Genomic DNA, 21,002 nt, shown 5'->3' with positions numbered 1-21,002 from the left:
AAAGCAAATGTATCAGCTATGATAAAGTTAAAATTATCACTGGGAAGGTACTGTGTGACGTCAAATGGTTGCACTACAGTATCTAGTATGCGTGGGAGGGAGATTGTTTGTTTTTTATACATTTAAGTCAATCTTGATTCCTGGTGACTTGTCTGTGTATTTTGCTTGGCCAAATTTTTTGGAAATGGTTTGCCTTTGCCTTCTTTCTTGGGCTGAGAAGGAGTGACTAGCCCAGATATGCAGCTAGTTTCATGCTTAACGCAAGCCTAGAACTCATAATCTCCCAGCTTTTAGCCTGTTGCCTTAAGCTTTTTCCTTTAACTGCTACACCAAACTGGATCTCTTAATAGGGTTAGTCAAATAATTTCATATGTATCACATGATATAGTAGTTATATTTCAGTTTTTTGTGTAAGGTGACCTTATGCATTTTAATTAGAAGTTAAACCCCCACTTCCTATTAAGTGTACAACCCTGTCTTACAGATGTTAATTCAGAAAAAAAACCTATTCCATTCCAACTAGGTTTGTTCTGTTTTTGTGAGACTAGGCTTCTAGCCTTATAGAGCAATATTATGCTATTTATTTGAAGATAAGGTTTACTATTCAATCAAGGAGGTCATAAGAATGAATTTAATAAGTTACTGGGAATATGCATGATAAAATGCAGCACATAACAAAACTGCATTTCATTTTGCTCTGGTTTTCTACAGCAGTGGTCCCCAACCTTTTTGGCACCAGGAACCTGTTTCACAGAAGACAATTTTCCCACAGACTGGGGGAGGAGGAGGAGTTGGAGACAACTTAGATCCCTTGCTTGTGCAGTTTATAGTAGGGTTTATACTTCTATGAGAATCTAATGCCAGATGACTTGAGGTGGAGCTGAGGGGGTGATGCTAGTGCTAGGGAGCAGCTGCAAGTACAGATGAAGCTTTGCTCACTCACTCACCGTTCACCTCCATCTGTGTGGCCCAGTTCCTAACAGGTCACGGACCGGTACCAGTCCATGCCCCAGGGGTTGGAAACCCCTGTTCTATAGCTGGCCCCAACTTGGTACCTTCCAAATGCATTGGCATAGCAATTGCTAGATTAGGTCAACTCTACCCCAGTGATTCTTGTTAGAATTACTGAGAATTTGAGCAGTTTCAAACATTAATATGACTGAGTTCTTTATGTTATGTCAACCTGTAAGGAAGAGTTATTAAATATTAGATAATATGCCAAAGAAAAAATTAAAAAACACTAGAGTCCCAATCATAGAGTTCTTGTAATTGTGATTTGATACCATACAATATGACACAGAACTACATATATTATATACTATGTTATCTCACTAATCCAGGCCTTAGCTTGTAAAAACAATTACATCAGTGTATGGAAAAATTGCCAGATAAAAACATCTTATTAGCAACAACTGTCAGAACTGTACTGTGTAATATATATTACTATATTTTGGTTGGTATGGTTTTTATTGCCTGATACTAGTTGAAATCAACTCAATTATTTTTTCAAAATTAGAAAAGTCAGTGTTCACAGTTTTATAAGTTAAGAGCATGACTCTTTTTCCTCGTACATTTTGATGGTGGCAAGCAGGCAGAACATGAGTACATTAGGAATAAAGATTTCTCACATCCTGATTTTACATGGACATAATTATCTGGTGGTCTTGACAAAAATACCAAAGTGCTTTGCCATTCTCTCTTTAAGATTGTTTTTCCAATTTTGCCCTCCTGCCTACAGCCCTGGGGTTTCTGGTAGTCTCCCAAGTACCAGCCAGGTACAATCTTGCTATTTTTTCTTTCGACATCATCCAAAATTGACTAGGTGCTGCCACCTGTGTTGTAGAATCTGAATTAATACAATACTTCTCAAAAACAATGAAACTTGCCCAACACAGTTTATATAGCAACCAAATAAATCTCCAGGAAAGAAAAATCATAGGGAAGAGGGAAGTGGAGAGTGGTGATAGGAAAATATTCTTCATTAAATACGTAGAGAGGGGCATTTGAAGAAGAGAAAATCCCCTATAGCTATTACACATTTCGAAAGAAGTGGATGATACATTATGAGGCTTAATAAACACTTTATGTACAAAAAACAGTTTCTAGTCATTTTCCAAATGAATAAATAAACCACATGGTTTCTTTTTATTCAAGCCCCTTTTTCAATAAAAAAATAAAAAATGAAGCCTAGAAGAAAACATGCTCCACACTTTACATTTCTACTTTGTAATTTTCATTTAGACCCCTAAAAAATTAAAATAATTATTCAGAAAGTTATTTATGCTTGCAATATCTGAGGAATTTTATGTCTCCTAATATTATTATTAGTTCTGTACAATAAACTTAACTTTTCAGGAAGAAATTTATTTTTGGTGAAAGAAAAAAGATAAAAAGAAAAGACCTACAGTTCGGAAAGCCAAACTTATACAAAGTCATGAAACAATTCACCTTTTGTTAACAAAGCTTGGATAAAGACATACAGTAAGCTTAATTCAAATAATAATGAAATATTATTGAAGCAAAAAATAGGATATAAATTGTCATGAAACTAATGTAATACCTCTGTAATTTTATAAATACGTTCCTGAATTAAGTTCATCCCTATTATATTTTGCATATTTAGAAATAAAAATAGCAATCTGAATTGTCACTCCAACATTTCATAACTCATTTTTATATCAGTATAAATGTATTCATTTGGGTGTAATGGTTTATTATTGGTACTTTTTAAGTATATCTGTAAGCCCTACAAGGAGCTTAGAAACATTTCTCAGATTTTGCTTTACATTAAAATTAAAAGAATGTGAACAAATTTTGAACAGTCAAATACAGCACAGAACTTGATAGACACCACAAACTATGGGCATCACCAAAATGTCAGATTTAAAAAACATTATAAATGAAACAGACATTATACAATATATTGACATACTGGAAAACCATGAATATTTTCAGCATCCCTGTTCACAACATAACTGCTTAAATATAGCATCAACAGCATAATCATAAGCCAGCCAAATTCAATAAGTAATCAGCATGAAATTCCATTTAAACATGATGATTCAAGGTAGCTACATCTAAATGTTCCATTACCATGGAGAAGAGAGAGACAGAGAGAGAGAGAGAGATCGATCACATTATGATTTTAGCACATCAGGTGAACAAAATTTCTCTAGTCTGAAATGGTTTGTATAAATAGTCTTGTAACAAAAGATACATTAGAGTGTTCATATTCAGTATTACAGCCAGCCATACTTTTTCAGAGCAGTACATTTCATTTCTTTTCTTGTCCACCCTTCTCGCCCATACCTTTTGTTTTCTGCATTCAAAAATCAGCTAGCATTCTGTAGCTAATTGAGGATGTTGAATTCTTTTTAAAATTGTATATCTTTTATAAAGTTTTATATAACCTTTGAATAAGATTATATAAACAAACAGGAAAAACAAACCAGGAAAGGAGATAAAAGACAAAAAAGATAAAATACACATTGAATCAACAAAGTATTTACAAATGCATGGTGATGATTGTTTCCCAATATATCGTTGGCGGTGAATAACTGAACATATTATATGATGCGTAATAGCAATGAAAATTGCTATGAAGATCTAAGCAAAGTATAAATATCAGTAATCATGTCTATATATATGTATAATCACTGTATAAAACACTGAATGAGATTATACACTACAGTAAATATTATTCATACTTCTAAAAGTCTGTTCTGATTTAGAAACTCTACAAATTGAGATGTAAATTCCAAGCATAGTGATCTAGCAATGGTTTCTGATTGAATTAGATTGTAGGTCAGATTTCCTGTTAAGATACGAAACTGTTCTGCACTGCTACACCTTGGTTAGTCATTCGTCATTTGGAATGAAACAACAACAAAAGCATATAGAATTTGCAGCACTTTAAAAGTATAAAGCTAATTCAATATACTCTGAGGGAATATATCATATAGTAAAGTTTAATAAAACATTTCAGGTTGAAATGGGAATTCAATTCAACTTTCAAGATTTGTTTCATTTTGATATAAGTCATTTCCCAGAATTGCTGATTAATACTGCCACCAAATATGAAAGAAGGATCTGAACTGCTCATTACATTTCCAGAAATTTTTAGAAAATGAATTGTCCATTTTAGTGATCAGAATTATACAAGTTACGTATAATTTACAACACTAAAACATCTAATACCGATTTTCTTTGAAGGTAACATTCAGGTAAATGTAATATTCGTCTTCTGTTGAAATTCCCATTGTGCACTTCTAAATTCTGCATCCATTTGGCTATACAATCTTTGAGTTGTTTGATTTCTGAGTCATACTTCACCAGCAATTATAAATAAGGCCCAGCAGATGTTCCAAATTACATGTTATAAGATTCTCCAATTCAGTCAAGCCTGTAAGGGGTTGCCCCTTATTTCTGAAATTCTTTTAATGTATATCTGAATGCACTGAAACTAGTTGGGTTAAAAGACCACTCACTGTGAAATAAGAGCCTCAAAAATATTCTTCCCATCTTATTAATAAATCTTGCAATCTAAACTCATTGTATCCTTCCCACTGAGCAAAATTATGTTTTCATCTTCATTAAAAACAAACATTTAATAATGAAGCCGGGGGGGGGGGGATCTGGGCTCATGTTTTCCTATATTTAACCCAGACATCCAATACATTAACTTTGATTGCATGATCTCTTATAAATGGTTTGTTTCTGTTTGTGTCAGTCCAGAGATATTTATGCAGACTATCTGGATGTCTTGCCCTTTCTATAGAGGTAGCTGGACTTTAAGGAGATGCAAACTACTGTGTAATCCACGTTAAGCAAATTGCACGACAGTACAATTTAAAATTTGGAAATGCTAGTCCATCTTGCCCTTTTGAATCCAAACATGTTGAATTCTAATTAGCTTAGTTTCTTTGAAGAGATTTCCCCCACTTTTGGAGAGTAGTTTAAGGAATCTACTCATTGAAGTAATAGATCCTTTTTTCAGGTTTGCTCTGAAAACCTGAATTGGTGGTCTTCAATTAGTAAGAAAGTGGTACCATGCTTGTATGAGATCCAGAGCATGTATTGGAAACATAAAAATACTGGAAATGATTAAACACTTAAAGTGAGGCAGTTTGTTAAAGAGCTCAAGAAGCAGAATACCAGTTCATGAACATCATATAAGTTGGACTGTGCATTTATATTGTCAAAACTAGTAGCTACAATACTTAGAAAGAAATCAGAGTGTAAAATACAGCAAAAGTTACTTAGTGTTTTCCATGCTTTTTTATCATGAGAGCTCACATAATAAAACTGATATCTACCTGGTCGCTCTTTTCATATTTCAACAGTAAAGCTGCTATAATCATATATGTAATTTGCCCTTTAATCAGCAATGCTAAGAGGTTCTTTTTTAAAAGGACCAGTGGGCTTTTGAAATCTATTTACTGTAAGTGTTATATGAGTTGTATATGTAGAGCTTGCCAGAATTCATTTTCAAAGTCAGGAAGAAGAGAGTGTTTTTACTTTTTTGCAATCTTTAGCCTTCATTACACTGTAACTTTTTAACATTTATTTGTGAAAATATAAAACACGCAGGAAATATTCTATCAAGAGCTCAACATTAAACAATGATGCAAATAAATATTATTTTGGCTTACTGCATTCATATGCTAAGTTTTCTCCAATTTCTTACACTCTTCCTAAACTTTAGCCCTTTTTGTCATAGGACATTTGACAAGATTTGAAATAAAAATGAATAATCATTTTAAAAGACAACAGAAGCCACACTGTAAGGTGTTTGTTTTAAGAAGCTACAGCACCTCAGAATATGTGTTGATTGATCATACTGGCTGGAGATGATCAGAGGATGTGCATCACAAGGGAACCAGATAAAAGAGAACAAATAGGGATTTCATGTGAAATCCCTTATACTGAAACACATCGCTCCAGCTATGCTATCAAATAAGTTTGCTTATGAATATCCAATCACAAAAAATGTGCCTTCAAGATGCCATTGCCTTTTTGCATCCAATTGAATATACTCTTTTCAAGACACTGAAAGCGGGCTAAAGGGATTGATTTGCGTTTATCTGTAAAGAACTGGAGAAATAAAGAGAATAAAGATCTGTAAAATAACTGGAGAAATAAAGAAAATGGATCTGAAGTATATTAAGTTCTGGTTGCTTGGGAAGAAAATTGTGTATGTATGTGCATATACTCCCATCTTGGAAACAGTCTAGATATGTTTGCAGCAGGTGCAAGTCTGTACAATGAAGGTTTGCAGTAGTAAGTGGCCACAATTCAGCTGATGAAAATGGAAAAGGATTTATCAAGTTTCAAAGAAAGAAAGCTGTATAACAGAAGCAGATAGTGGAAAAAAGGGAAGACAGGCAACAGAGCAGTGTACTGGATGAGAATATCAACCAACAGTACAGTGGAAAGGAACACCTCAAAGCATTAGGCGAGATTAACTGGAAGAGAGTAATAACCAAAAGCAAGAGATATGGAAGATATTCGGTAATACCAGAACTCCCAAATAGCTTTCAGGCCCTCACAGAAGCAGCTTCTGCAAAATTGAAAGAAGAAAAAGGGGCACTGCACGATGAGGGGTAGAATGGTGGTTCCCCAAAGGGCAATGACAATGCAGCCAAGAGAACGAGCAAACTATTGGCTTGTAAAGTGTGTTGCCAACCAAGAGGAAGGATATTAGTGGATGGGAGAGATTTGGTTTCTGGGACCCTATTTGGTTTCTGGGTTTCAGGTACCTCAGATCAAGAATAGCAAGGTTCTTTAGGAGAGTTTGGAGGAGATGGAAATGAAAACATTAAATTAAGGATCTCAGATAACCTTGTGCACTATAGAAAAGTGGGTTGATGAAACTAGGCCTCTTAAACCATTCAAATAATAATAAAACCCACTGCCTTATGAAGTTTGTGGCCTTCATTGTTTATATACTAACGTTCAGGGAATGTGAAATATACAAGATAGTTTGAACTCTTAGTACAGAAAAGCAAGAACCTATATGATTTAATACCAATAACAATTACTTGATGGAGCAACTGCCATAATTGAAATATAGCAAACTGAAAAACAATATTTGTTCAAAAGGGACGAAAATCACAAAAAGAGAGGAGGAGTTATAATGCATGTAAAAAAAGTAGCCCTTCCTGCCCAGAAGCAAAAATGAATAAACTTGGCACTGCTGCAAGAGAGCTACTGATGTAAAATAAGTAGAGGAACAAGCAAAACAAGTGCCCAGAAACTACAGCTGCTATAAATAGGGCAGCTGAATGTAAACATCTTTAAAGATTCTACTGAAAGATAATGCCAACTTTCCAATTGATAACAATAGGTTTCAAGGTCCTGTTTAAACTGCTGGTATTCACCTATAAAAGCTATATGATTTGGTTCCCAGAATACCTTTCTTTCATGTGGAATCTACTTGGTCAATGCAAGCAAGCTGGGGGGGGGGGGTAAGCTGAGCAACTGGTACCCATGAAAGATCAGAAAGACACAGATAATGTCCAAAAGCAACCCTTCTCCGTAGTGGCCCTCTAATTATGGAACAGCTGGTTTCCAGAAGTATGTTGGCTGCCTACATATTTGTAGAGCTATAAAAAGTTTTGTTTCAATGAATGCTTGGTGACTAATTACTGTTAGCTTGTATTCTGGAAGGCTGTGAAAATCTGGCTCTTCTCTTAAGCCGTGAGGTAGGTTGGATACAGGGCCCTTTTTAATGTAGTGTGTGTCTCTATGTGCCTGTGTTTGTCTGTGAAGAGAGAGAGAGAGAGAGAGAGAGAGAGAGAGAGAGAGAGAGAGAGGGAGGGAGGGAGGGAGGGAGGGAGGGAGGGAGGGAGAGAGAGAGAGAGAGAGAGGGAGGGAGGGAGGGAGGGAGGGAGGAGAGAGAGAGAGAGAGAGAGACAGAGAGCATTGTCCAGATGGATGCTGATTTTATATATTTTATATTGTATTTTGTTATTTTGTTTTAAATTGTGAACTGTTGAGTCTTGCTCTGCAATTGGACAGCATCTAAATCTACATAAATAAATAGCATGGAATAGAACTGCTGGTTTTTGTTTTGCAGGGGATGATTATATATAATACATTTATGTGCATATGTTTAAAATTTAATTGTAAATTGCCCAGAGTCTTATGATTCTAGACCACATCATAAACATAAGGATGTTGAGTACAATTACCATAAATAAGCATGGATTTTTCAAGGACAAATCCTGCGATCTTATCTCATTTTTAATCAGATATTGTAACTTCCATAATAGGTTTCGAAAATCTGTAACATAAGACACTCTGACTCTCCAAAGCTTTAACAGAATACTCCATTACAGGCTGATTAGCAACCTAGTTGTGGGCTGGATAGCATGACAAGTAGATACACAGTTGGCTAAAAAAATACTGAAAGAGTAGTACTGAAAAAATTACTGAAAGAGTAACCCGATACAAACAATAGCCGTATCGATAGCTGATGTATAGAGTAGGGGTCTAAACAAAATTTCGAAATGCCAATAAATGTACTTATTATTTTAAGTTATATATGGCTGTGAAAAAAAAATGTCTTTGAATTGTGATGCTGGACTACATTGATGAGAATACCTTATACCACAAGAAGAACAAATTGTTCAATACTAAAGTGAATCCGGATCACTCACTGGAAGTACTGATAAGTAATTCTAAGCTTAAATATTTTAGACATATAATACTAATACTTAAGGGACAACACAAGAGCCTGATACTAGACAAACTGAAGGAAGATCAGAAAAGAGGCTTACCCAAAACCTGGCAGCTGGATCATCGATGACACAAGTATGAGTTCACCAGAATTAAAAGAGAAGCAATTCTTTAGGACATTTCTGATGAAATGATATTCAAGAGGTAATAAAGAGTCAGAAGTGACTATTGACAAAAAATAAAGTGAGGTGCCACAATAATTAGTCCTTGGTTCTGTATTCAATATTTTTATTAATGATTTGGATGAAAAGATAGAAGGAATGCGTATCAGGTTTGCAGATGAAAAATTGGATAAAATAGATGAAGTTCTGAAAAGCAGAAGTAAAATCCAAAATGACCTCAATATACTGGAGGGAATGTGTTAGAAGTAAAAGTTAATAGAGAGAAATGCAAAGTTCTTTACTTAGGAAACAAAAACAAATGCAACGATATAAGATTAATGATATCCGGCTTGTTAGGATTTGCAAAAAACATAACTGGAAAGTTAACTGTAAATTGAATATAAACTCTCTATGTCATGAAACTGCAAAGAAGGCAAATGAACTTTTAGACTGCACCAAAAGACTGAAAGTAATCATTCCACTCTGTTCTGCTTTGATAAGACTCCCAACTTAAGTACTGTGTCCAGTTCTGAGCAGGATATTTGAAAGATTCTGAGAAATTGGAGAGATAGAGAAAGGCAACTGTGATAAGTTGGGAAATATATAAACTATGCATCATAGTGTGTCTGGATGTGTTTAGTCTTGAGAAAAGACATTGAAAGGAAATGTAATAACACTCTGTACATACCTGAAAAGATGTTCTATAGAAAATCAAGATCTGGCTTTTTTTTATTCCAAAACATAAGACATGGAATAATGGATATATATAAGGAGGCAGATTTCAACAGAGTGTTAGAAGAAAATACTTGTAATAGTAAACGCATTTCAGCAATGGAGCCATATGCCCAAGAAGCTAGCTGATTCTCCTTCACTGGATAGGCTTAAGGGAAGCCAGACAATCTCCTGTCTGGGATATTTTAAGTTGGATTCCTGCCTGGAGCAGCCTAACAGCCTTCTCATACTATGATTCTATGAGACTGGAATACATACTGCTGCCAATAAACATTATTGCATTTTATAATGAGATGTTGTGCAAATCTACAGACTAATCACTTTCACATAAACCATGATGAAACACTGATATAAACCTGATACAGACATTAGATGGTTTCCTAACTGCTTTTTGGAAATGTAACAATGGCCCTTTCCAACTCTTTCAACAGACCTCTCTCTTAATAATGCTTTGAAGCTGTTACCATCTTTGCCTATTTTATTTAGTTCTTTCATTGTGCTTAATTTTACCATGTTTATTTAATGTCAAATACTCTTGTGTTTAATGTGTTATAAAACTTATTTTCCACATAGTTTCTCAAATTGTCCACTATTGTTAATCCCTTTAAAATATGAGGAAAAGGAGTAATTACATCCACCAACCAACTAACTAAATGGCTCTTCTCTTTTTTCATGACACTGTGAAGGATGAATGGGCTTTATTGTTAGCATGATAAAAGTAGTTATATATTTTATATATGGCTGATTTTATGCATCATGATAAGCTATGGTTTATGTTAGCTAGAATAAGTCAGAAATATGTCTTGAAAATGAGCAAAAAAAATCTCTCCATCCAATATATTTCCCTCATATAGTTATTCTCAGTGCTTTTTATGTAAAAAAGAAAAAAAAAGGTGCCGAAACTCACACATGTCATACAACCCGCCTTTACCCTACAAGGTTCCATCCAAAAAAGGTGCCGGAACTCCGTTCTGGGTATTGTATGACAAAAAAGGCCCTGGTTATTCTTATTGTGAAAGTTTGTAGATTAATTTCAAAACTTGGGTAGAATATAAAAACTAGGAATCAAGAAACCACAAACAAGCCATTAATCCATATTCGTGAATTAGACAGCCCATGGGGGACCACCATCCACCATCAAACCAGTTTGGTGTAGTAATTAAAATGCCAGCCTAGAAATGGGGAGATTGTAATTTCTAATCTTCCCTTAGGCGTGGAAACCAGCTGAACTGGTCACTCTCTCAGCCAAATCACGTCACAGGATTGTAATTGTGGGGAAAATAAGAGGAGGAAAGATTGTGCATACCATCATGATTTATACAAAATAAAGGTGACAGATCATCATTATCAACATCTTTTCTAAATGAGAAAAAAGTAAGATCCCACTAAGAATCAAAATTCATAGTTCCCTCAACAGAAACAATACTCATGATGTTTAAGGTACATAAAAACCTGGCCCAGAAATATTAGTTTGAGTTCCACGAGTTGAGCTAAGAGGTCAAAGATCATTGGTATTCCTTTGTCTTGAAATCTGGCTGTCTGAAAGCCAATAGTGAGATAATATTAATAAGAATTACTATAACTCTATTAGAGCAAATCCACTTCCCATAATAAGAGATATTTGTTTAGAAGGGATAGGCGGACATTGTGTCCTCAATTCTTCTACAGAGCTAGCAGGCCACCCACACAGTCTAAATGCTCAAAGCAATTGTTTTCTTTCTCCTGCTCCTCATACAAGAACAGGATGCCCAAAGTCTCAAGTGATCATACAAAGGGGAAAATTGGGGAGGGAGGGGAAGGAAGGCAGGAGCTTCCAGAAGAGCTGAAGGAAAATCCACACCCTTCAAAGAGCATCTCGAAGTGCCCTTGGCTGCAGGGTAAAAGGTGTTTCCTGTCCTGGAGTCTCTATAAAGCCCTTGGGAAGTTTAAATCATGGTAGTCTTTGTTTATCCCAGGGTCAAGTTAGTGTGTTGCTTGTCTTCTGGGAAGACAAAGAGTGATGTAGCAGTTGCCATCCTCAAACCACATTGTACATAGGTCATAGTAAAATATATTTAACTGCTTGAAGGGATTAAAACATTGTAATTTGAATCTGATCTTCCTTGTTAACAGAAAAAAAAAAATTCCCTTTCAAATCTAGCTGCAAATGGCATGCAAACTTACCAGGAAACAATGAAATATGGCTCGCCAATGAGATATTAGTTGACTGTGGTACTATTGTCAGCCAGGTCTGGCATGATTTCTTCCAACCTAATGGATACTTTTCTGTCCCATTGAAAATTACAATCCATCAGCTATTTTTGAAGGGCTCTTATTTTTTAAACTGGAAAGCCCCACATATTGTAGCAATTTACAGGAGATCGGGTGCTCTAAAAAGAACTGTCCAAATTGTAATCAGTCTAAGATTTCTTGCTATTCCCCTTTGGACTGTTATAATTGCAAGCTGCATTTTCTACCCTGAAGTGAAATCTGTGCTTCTCTGATTATCCCTCTGAATATGGAACCACAAGAAAAGTTCTGCAGAACTCAATTGCTGACTATTTTTAGTAGGTGCTAAGAAAAGATATTCCATTGCTTTGGTTCTGTTTTTTTGTTTCAAATGCAACAAAAGATGACCTGCACCAATTAAGATGCTTTGCACAAGATTTTACATTGCTCATCAGGCGCACATCTACAGAGAAACTAGGAACAGTTTCCTGTGCTTTATGAAAGAAGTCTTCAGGTGTCAGCTAACAGGCAGCATCATAAACTAAGAATAATACATCAGTTCCTGCTGGGTTATGTATGTTGCAACCTACAATTAAACTGTATGATGTGGGATTGGATAACATAAATGGTAGGTACATAGAAAAAGGTGCAAACTATTTTAGAAATGGGTGGGAATTATTCAGATATACAAGGAAAATCTGAAAAGAAATTAAAGAAAAAGTATTTTGTTTTCTATAGTCATGAAAACTACAAAGCATAGGAGACTCAAGACAATCATTTAAACATAGTAAAAGAGCTATATTTAATTAGCTTACTAGCAAAGAAAGAAAATAATGCATCTCTAATAGGCTGTGCAATGTAGTTTAATAATCAGAAGATTATACATATTGTGTGACTTAGTCATTGAGCTAGTCTTTTTTCAATATTATGATTTTTTTCTTTTTTCTTTTGTTTCAAATCCGTCTTAACTCTTGCTGACCCTGCCGTTTTCTAAGGTAACATTTTCAGAAGTGGTTTGCCATTGCCTTCTTCATCGGCATGAGGGAGAGTGACTGGGTTCTGTGATTAAAGATTGGACTCAAGTCATCCAACTCCTAAGCCAGTGCTTTAACTGCTAGATCAAACTGGCTCTCACACAAAAAACATCATCAATCTATCGTTCTCTAATGATCAGGCAACCAATTATAATCAGAATAATACTGCAGTAAAACTGTTTCAGTAAATATAATTCTAGCCATCAATGTTATCAGAAGAAAAGTGTAATCTAAGTTGTAGAAGGAAGGAAGGAAGGAAGGAAGGAAGGAAGGAAGTTTTTAATACTGTAGCAAACTGAAAAAGTTTTAACATTTGAAGCTTTTTCTTGCTATGCAAATAAGTGATCAACAGAAAAGAAAGCTACTTGCCTGCAATGAAGTTATTAAAGATAAAAATATGTCTAATAATAACATTGATTTCACAAACTAGACTTAATAAGAGAAGTAAAACCCATCGTAAAAGATTCTTGCACAGTTGATCCCAAGATTTCCAATAGGAAATTCATGCTTCCCAACAATGTAATGCAATAATTGGTGGCATCATTTTATTACTGTATTGTTAAAAAAAACTTGTAGGACAGAACAAAATAAATTAGGGCATAATGATAATCTATGAGATTTGCTTTAACAATTATCACATATTGATAACATCCTAGATGAAATATTCATTCAGTGTTGTAACGTTGACTTCCTAGCTCTCTGTTAAATGGCAGTATTCATTTTCAGACAAATCTTTTGCCAAATTTGTTGTGCATATTATTATATAATCTACACACATTTAGAGGTGGGGATGAGGGAAATACAGGAAACTGTATGTAAACACATTTTTTAAAAATGTAGTTTTGTGTGAGTGACATAGAGTAAGAGAGAGGGAGATATTTTTCCTCCTTAATATATATATAAATTTATAACCTAAGACTATTTAATCACAATTTTTTTCAAATAAAAAATGTATGTTGAAAGCACTGCTGCTGAATGACAAGGGAGCAATTAAGTTTCATGTTGCCCAGGCAACATGGCATGGGCAATTTGAATGTTACACACACTTTAGTGGAAAGATGTATTTAAAAATGCATACACACTTCCCGCCATGTAACTCTTACTGTATACATTCAAATTTCACCGTTGTTTTTTCTTCTCTTCAGTCTTGCAATAGATAAGTCAGGGAGAGCCAAAACATGCAAATTTACCTGATTTACCTAGTCCTAGATTATAGACAGGAAAAATATCACATAACTGAAAGAGAAAGGCAGGAAAAAGGGATAGGGTCAAACAGCCTTGGGTTGCTGCAGATTCCACTCATTTGCACCCTGGTGCTGCCCAATGGAATGACTTTTCCAGTGGCACTTCATAAAATGTTATTCCTAAACTCAATAAGGCAGCTTTATGTGCAGTAAGTGGAACTGTCTACTTCAGTATAGGAGGCTATTGCTCAGTGATAGAACTCTTATGCTCCTTGATCTGCAGCATTTCCAACTGAAGTAAAGTGGGAGAAAGAGGAATTTTAGGTCACAGAGAGATAGATAAGATTTGGACCTGAGACTTTTGAGAATCACTGCCTGTCAGAATAAACCAGCATTCCATCAACTTGATCCTTGCCAGATCTGTTGGCCCCCCACTCCTATAATCCCTAGCCAGGTCGGCATTACTGATGTTGCATCTGTGCCTTTAATAACAGCTTAAAGGTGAATCGTTTTGTATATTTATCATCATGCTAGGAAAGTTAAACCAACTGATATATGTTTTAAACAATGGAAAGTTATATGAATTTAAGAGTTCATGTGAGCTTAACACATGGTATTATATGAATGTTTATCTACTGAGAAACTGATTTAAGGATCAGCTTTAAACCAGCCATTACCACAGACCAAGCTTTTAATCTAATTTTGCTAGGTAGACTAACAGCAGCGATCTTGAACGGCACATCTGTAAATACTATTAACAACTCCCTTAAGCCATCTATTCTTTGTGTTTTGGTTAAAAATAAACAGGCCCATATTTGGTAAAGTGTTCTTAGCTTTTGTGAAGCTCTGACACACATTCTGAAAGCTAACACATGTTGTCCTCTTCTTCGCTGCCTGCCCCCACTCTGAATGCTGAAAGCTCCATCTGATTTTAACTGATTGCAATAAATGTTCTGCTCTTAAAATTACAGGAATAACCTATCTCTATAGGCAGGGAAAAGTTACAAGAGGTCAGGGTCAAGGTGAGGATTTCCAGTTGTTTAAGATGCTGGGATACAATCAGATAAAATATCAATATTGACTGTTCAAAGGTTAGCCTTCACACCCTCAGAAAGGCAATATATGAATCTAAGCCATAATAATACTAACCTAAATCATCAGCTGTAGGACTAATTACCCACAAACCAGAATAACAAAACACAAGAAATTTAAAAGCAACAAACAAAAGATTTAAAGCAGCAAAGAGCAGCAGTTAAAAGGAATGATATACTGTCCTCCTTACAATAGTTCCTTGAATAGTCAAAAACATTGCTCTAAAATTGTTTTTATAGCCATCTGTCAGCATCATCTAGAGCCAGCTTGTCCAACCTTGGGATCACGCTGAGTGAAGAAGAATTGTCTTGGGCTGCATATAAATTATTTAATATAGTTTTATTTATATATCTGTATGTATGTATAATGTTAAAAGTTTAGATTTGTGGTGCCACCTTACTGCCTAGAGCCTCTTGCAGCCTGTGGGTTGAAGGTTGGACATATCTGATCTAGAACCAATGTGTAGCAATCCTAGCAGACATCAATCAGGCAGAAAGCAAAACATTTGCTTATATTGTTCCACTGCTGCTTGATTCCAAAGATTGCTTATCACAATAAATAAATAATGTGGGATGGACAATTCTTCTCCTTTCTCTGAGTATTAGCAGGAATAAAGATGACATCTACAGGAACTAACTCAACTTATGACCATTATTGGGACCAGAATATCTGCTGCTAAGCAAGGCAGTTGTTAATTTAGTCTTGTCTGATTGTATGACCTTTTTTACCGCTGTAGTTAAGTTACTGATTGTTGTCACTGGGGGTGGGAAGTTAAATGGGTTTTTTTTGTATAAGTAGTCCTTGATTCATGACAATTGAGCCAAAAATTTCTCTTGCTAAGTGAGACATTTGTTAAGTGAGTTTTGCCCCATTTTACGACATTTCTTGCCACAGTTGTTAAGTGAACCACTGCAGTTGATAAGTTAGTGACACAGTTGTTAAGTGAATCTGGCTTCCCCATTGATTTTGCTTGTCAAAAGGTTGCAAAAGGTGATCATATGACCCCAGGACACAGCAATCGTCATAAGTATGAACAAGCTGCCAAGCATCTGAATTTTGATCACATGAGCATGACTATGTTGCAAAAGTTGTAAGTGTGAAAAATGGTCACGTCACTTTTTACAGTGCCATTGTAACTGAACGGTCACTAAATGTATGCTTGTAACTTGAAGACTACCTGTAGTGGAGTTTTATCCTTGTAAGTTGAGAATGAGTCGGGCAGCCATATAAATTTTCCTAAATAAATAAGCAAATCACTGCAGTTAAGAGAATCCAGGTTCTCCCATTTACTCTACTTGTCAGAAACTGGCTGGAAAGATTGCAAATGGTGATCACATGACCTTGGGATGCTGAAACCATTGTAAATATATGCTGGTTGCCAAGTGCCTGAATTTTGAACATGTGATTGTGGAGATGCTGTGATGGTCATAAGTATGAGGAACTGGTCAGGAGCCCCTTTTTTCAGTGCTGTTCTAATTTTGGACAGTCACTAAATGAATGGCTGCAAGTCAAGGATTATCTGTATTATGTAGTAGACAAGTACAAAATTATTGGAATGTATAAATGTATGTTTAAACACAGTCATTTCATCCAAAAGACTTCAGACTCATGCTGCTGAAATCTGTATGCTGTCCTTAAACCTGTAAAATTCCATAATGAATGAAAGGCAAAGGCTGCTTGCAACATGGATTAAACATTCGGAAATGGCAACTGGGAATGTACCACATTCGAACAGATATTGGGAAGGAGAAATAGGCTTTCTCTAACCATACCAGCAGTTGCCCTTTGGCTCCAGAGTAGAAAACATTTGCTGGTTGCTCAACGTAACATTTTAAATCAATTGTTTTGTCTTGCTCTATTTCCCAGCACATAAGCAGATAATGCTAAGAGTTTATCTGCACATTTATCTTGAGTCCTGAAAGTTAAGTCGTTCTTTCATCGCCCTCTCTTCCAATAGTGGCTTGTTAGCTTTTGCAGTGGATTTCCCTATTCTCTTCCAGACAGAAGGAAAGCCTAGGTACTGTGGAGACCTATTTGTTCAGATGTGAAAACAACACTAGCTCTGATCAATTTTCATTCCTACTTAACTAGGAGAATAGCCTCAACAATTATTGATCTTCTTTTGTTCGTTTATTTTATTTTTTACCCTGTAATCAACTCTGGGAAGTGGGGGAGGGGGGAAGGGGGGTTTATATTGTAATAAATTTATAAAACTTTTAAATAAAAAAAAAATTATTGATCTTCTTTTAACTGACTGGCCGGCCACAAAGCACAGCAAGAGTATATCATGTTGGCTCAAGGTTTCAAAAGAGAAAGCGGAGCAAAATATAATAAAAATCTAAACTCCTTTTCCTCACCAAATTTTAAACACAAAATCAACCTAATTATTCTACTGCAAAGTGTTATATACAACTGATATCTATCAATATAAATAGATCTGGGTTTGCACTGGGTTAGGTACTATTTGCTATAGGCAATATTCAAAAATATGGACCACATACAACAATAATCTAACAAGAAAACAAGGCATTCAACACCAATATTCAATAAATAAAATTTAGGAACAACCTTCTCAAATGCTTATTTGCTCTGGAATTAGGACGAATTGTGAAGTGGTGTAATTTATGAGAAAGATTAAATTACAGCAACAGCAAGAAGTCAAAAATAACATGTAAACTGGTTTTTATTTGTTTGTTTATAACACTGATTTCTATCAGTCTGGCTCACTAGATTCCACATGGCAAATAATAATGTAAAATAAGCACAGTAAAATAAGTAATTCAGAATAAGAATTAAGATCACCATAGAAACTAAAATTAGGGAAAACCAGCAGCGCTAATCCCCAAAGGCATTTATTTAAAAGAGTGTGGGCTCCATTGCTGTTCTAAGAAATAGGAGGGTGGGGTCCTTGAAGGTGGGGGTGGGGGTGGGGCAGAAGGTTCCATAGGGTTGGGGCAGTAATAGTCTGCCTTCCCTAAGAAGCAAATCACACATCACAAACCTTATTCCTGATTCAATTTAAAGAAGTAGGAATTTAAGGGCTTCTAAAATGTGCCAGGGACATCCAATGAAGTTCAATAATGGGAGATTTGGAACAAGCAAAAATAAATACTTCACACAGCCATTTTGCTTTGAAACTGTTTAAAGGAAAATCTGACATCAGCAAGTGAAGGCCAACATTACTGATCACTGTATATTAGCTTAGGGATGTATTATCATTATGCATCATAACACTAGTCCCCAGGAAAAAAAAATGAGAATATCCGCATCTGACTTGCTTAGAGACATTACAGAGATCTGGATGAGCATACATTAGTCATACATGGCTGCTAGGGAAGCTACAAACTGAGCCAATCTGGACTGGACACAGCTAGGCAGCAAAGTGATTTCCCCAATCGCCAGTGTCTCAGGAACTATATTGCCAGCAACAGAAACCAGCAGCTCAGGTAAGAATTGTCCTGAGCTGCAGGGAGGGCAGTAGCAAACCCACCTAGTGTCCAACTACAACTAAAGTATTTCACATTTAATTATCTGCAGAGCAAAGCCACTGACAATCTTCAAGGACTCATGGATGACAACAGCTGCCCCATATCACCACACTTCTGGGTGCCAGCTGATGCAAAAACTGAATGCTGGGTAGGCAAAACTCTGAGTGAGATACACCCCTCTACCATGCCACCCAGGTCCTGTTTCTACATACCGTTCTTATTCATTCAGCCAATTTTCTATCACAAGTTGGCATAATAGAAATGATGTTCCTATAAAAAAATAAAAGTTATGAGATACTGATCTACCAATGGCTGCTAGCTTCCACGATCCTTTGCAGTATTAACCTAGATATCACATTATGTGTTGCCAAAGTAATGAATCCCCTCTAAGTCCAGCACCCTCTACAGTGTCTGACTATTGTATTATCATCTCCAACCAGCAAAGTTATTGAGACTACTGGCTGAAAATGATGGGCTATGTAGTCCAACCACTGTGAATCCTAAATTGGGAAAGACCAGTTCTTTGAAAATTCCAAAAGTCAGATGACAAAGCATAATTGAAGCAAGGTTGGGTCTGTTTCAGCATGTTGCGTTGCTAACAATCATCATAAGCAGCATCATGGAATAAAGGGGTTAAAAAGAAAGTTGGTGTCCAATGGGGGAATGAAGCTACATGGGAATAGCTTACCAAGTCCGAATGCCCTCAGTACGATACTTGATAATGGATTAAAACACAGCAGCCAATTTTTTTTAGCATTTAACTTTACGACTGAGAAATACACACATTGCAGAAATGTAGGCAATTCAGGAGAACAGTTTTCAAATTCTTTCTTTCCTTTTTTTCCTAAAATAATTATTCATATCTGACAAAATGATTGTGCACAGTTGCCAGGGGGCAAACACTCATTGCAAAATTAGCACAGGGAGCCAATTTGCTAGAGATCCATGATGTCTGAAAATACCCTTTCCTTGAACTGGCATGATGACAATGTCAGTTCAAGTTGGAACGACCCTGGAGCCAAACATTCCCAAATATGGAAAGAAGAATGCGATCTACTTTCAACACAGAAATAGGATGAGGCATAAAGCAACTCCATCAGAAGCATCCTGGGTCTTGGATTGCCCAATGTATTTATGTAGTCTTAAGAAGGCTGCTGTTCAAAACATCCAACTTATTTGGAAATATCAGGAACAATGTACTAATTTAGAAATAGTAAATCGAAACATTGAGAATAATTTCTGAAAATACCTTAGCTCCTTGATTTGCTTTGCTATGATTTAATATGGCAGATCTGCAAGTGTGACCTATGAAGACAGAAGAGCAACATGTGTTTTTCCTCTCTGAAAAGCAAGGAGCATTGAGGAGAGGGGAGATTGAGGCTATGTGCGCATTTTAAAATAATCTCTATATTTAAACATCATATGTTCCATTCCCTAAAAGAAATATAACAGACACCGGATATGGAGAATTCCACCCCCTTGCTCAGTTGTAATTATCTTCAGTGCTATATCCTCCTAGGAATAAAAGTTCTGAGAATGAAGTCATCCAACTATAAGGCCATTCTGAGAACAGAATACATCTTTGCCCGCTTTGCCAAGCACTTTGTACCCACTTGGGTCCTTGATATAATTAAACTTAAGCCCGTATCTTTCAAAGCCTGTTCTAGCACTCCAGCAGCCAGCATTCAGCATCCTTGCGTGCGTCTGACATGTGGTCATCCTTATCCCCAGGCAAGCAACAAAAGATGCAGTCCACAACGTTTTTCTCTGGGGCACATTTCAACAGATTGGATAGATAGTTTCCACATAGCATGTTTTCATCTTCCAAGCAAATGACAGTGACAGCCTGGTTTATGCAGCACTTCTGAACCACAGCATCCTGCGATCTGATAATCTTGTCTAAGGGAAAGCTGAGGAGAAAAGACATTATGCTGTAGGAATGTTGCAGAAGCTGTTGCATACACTGCTTCCTTTGTTGATTATTTCCCCGTCTTCCCTATACTTTTTAATTTCATGAAACAAGGCCCAATTCTAGAAAACAAGGAAAACACAACTAGACCTAGCTTCTGTTTTTTTCTTAAAGGCCAAGAAATCAGATTTCCAAAAGTGTGGTCAGTAGGTGTTCAGTGGGACAAGATCATCCACAGATTTTTAGTTCTCAATAATAAAAAGGAAGGAAGCTACAAACAATATTTTTCATTATTTCATCTTTATCTACTTCAATTTCTTCTGCTATCCATTCTCTAAATCTGGTATAGTATATATTTCACTATGGGGTTCTAACAAATGATCAACTACCATCTCTAATTGAAAATCATGTCCAAAAGCATGTTTTTTTTTAAAAAAAAATTATAGGACTTTGCCCAAGAATTTGAAAAAAAATGACTCTTGTATTAGTTGTTCCAGGATGTTAATAATGTACAT

Source organism: Crotalus tigris, unplaced genomic scaffold (assembly GCF_016545835.1).
Source record: "Crotalus tigris isolate CLP2741 ecotype Arizona unplaced genomic scaffold, ASM1654583v1 scf7180000017568.12009008, whole genome shotgun sequence".
NCBI classification, from domain to species: Eukaryota; Metazoa; Chordata; class Lepidosauria; order Squamata; family Viperidae; genus Crotalus; species Crotalus tigris.
Note: the sequence above shows the minus strand (reverse complement) of the source record.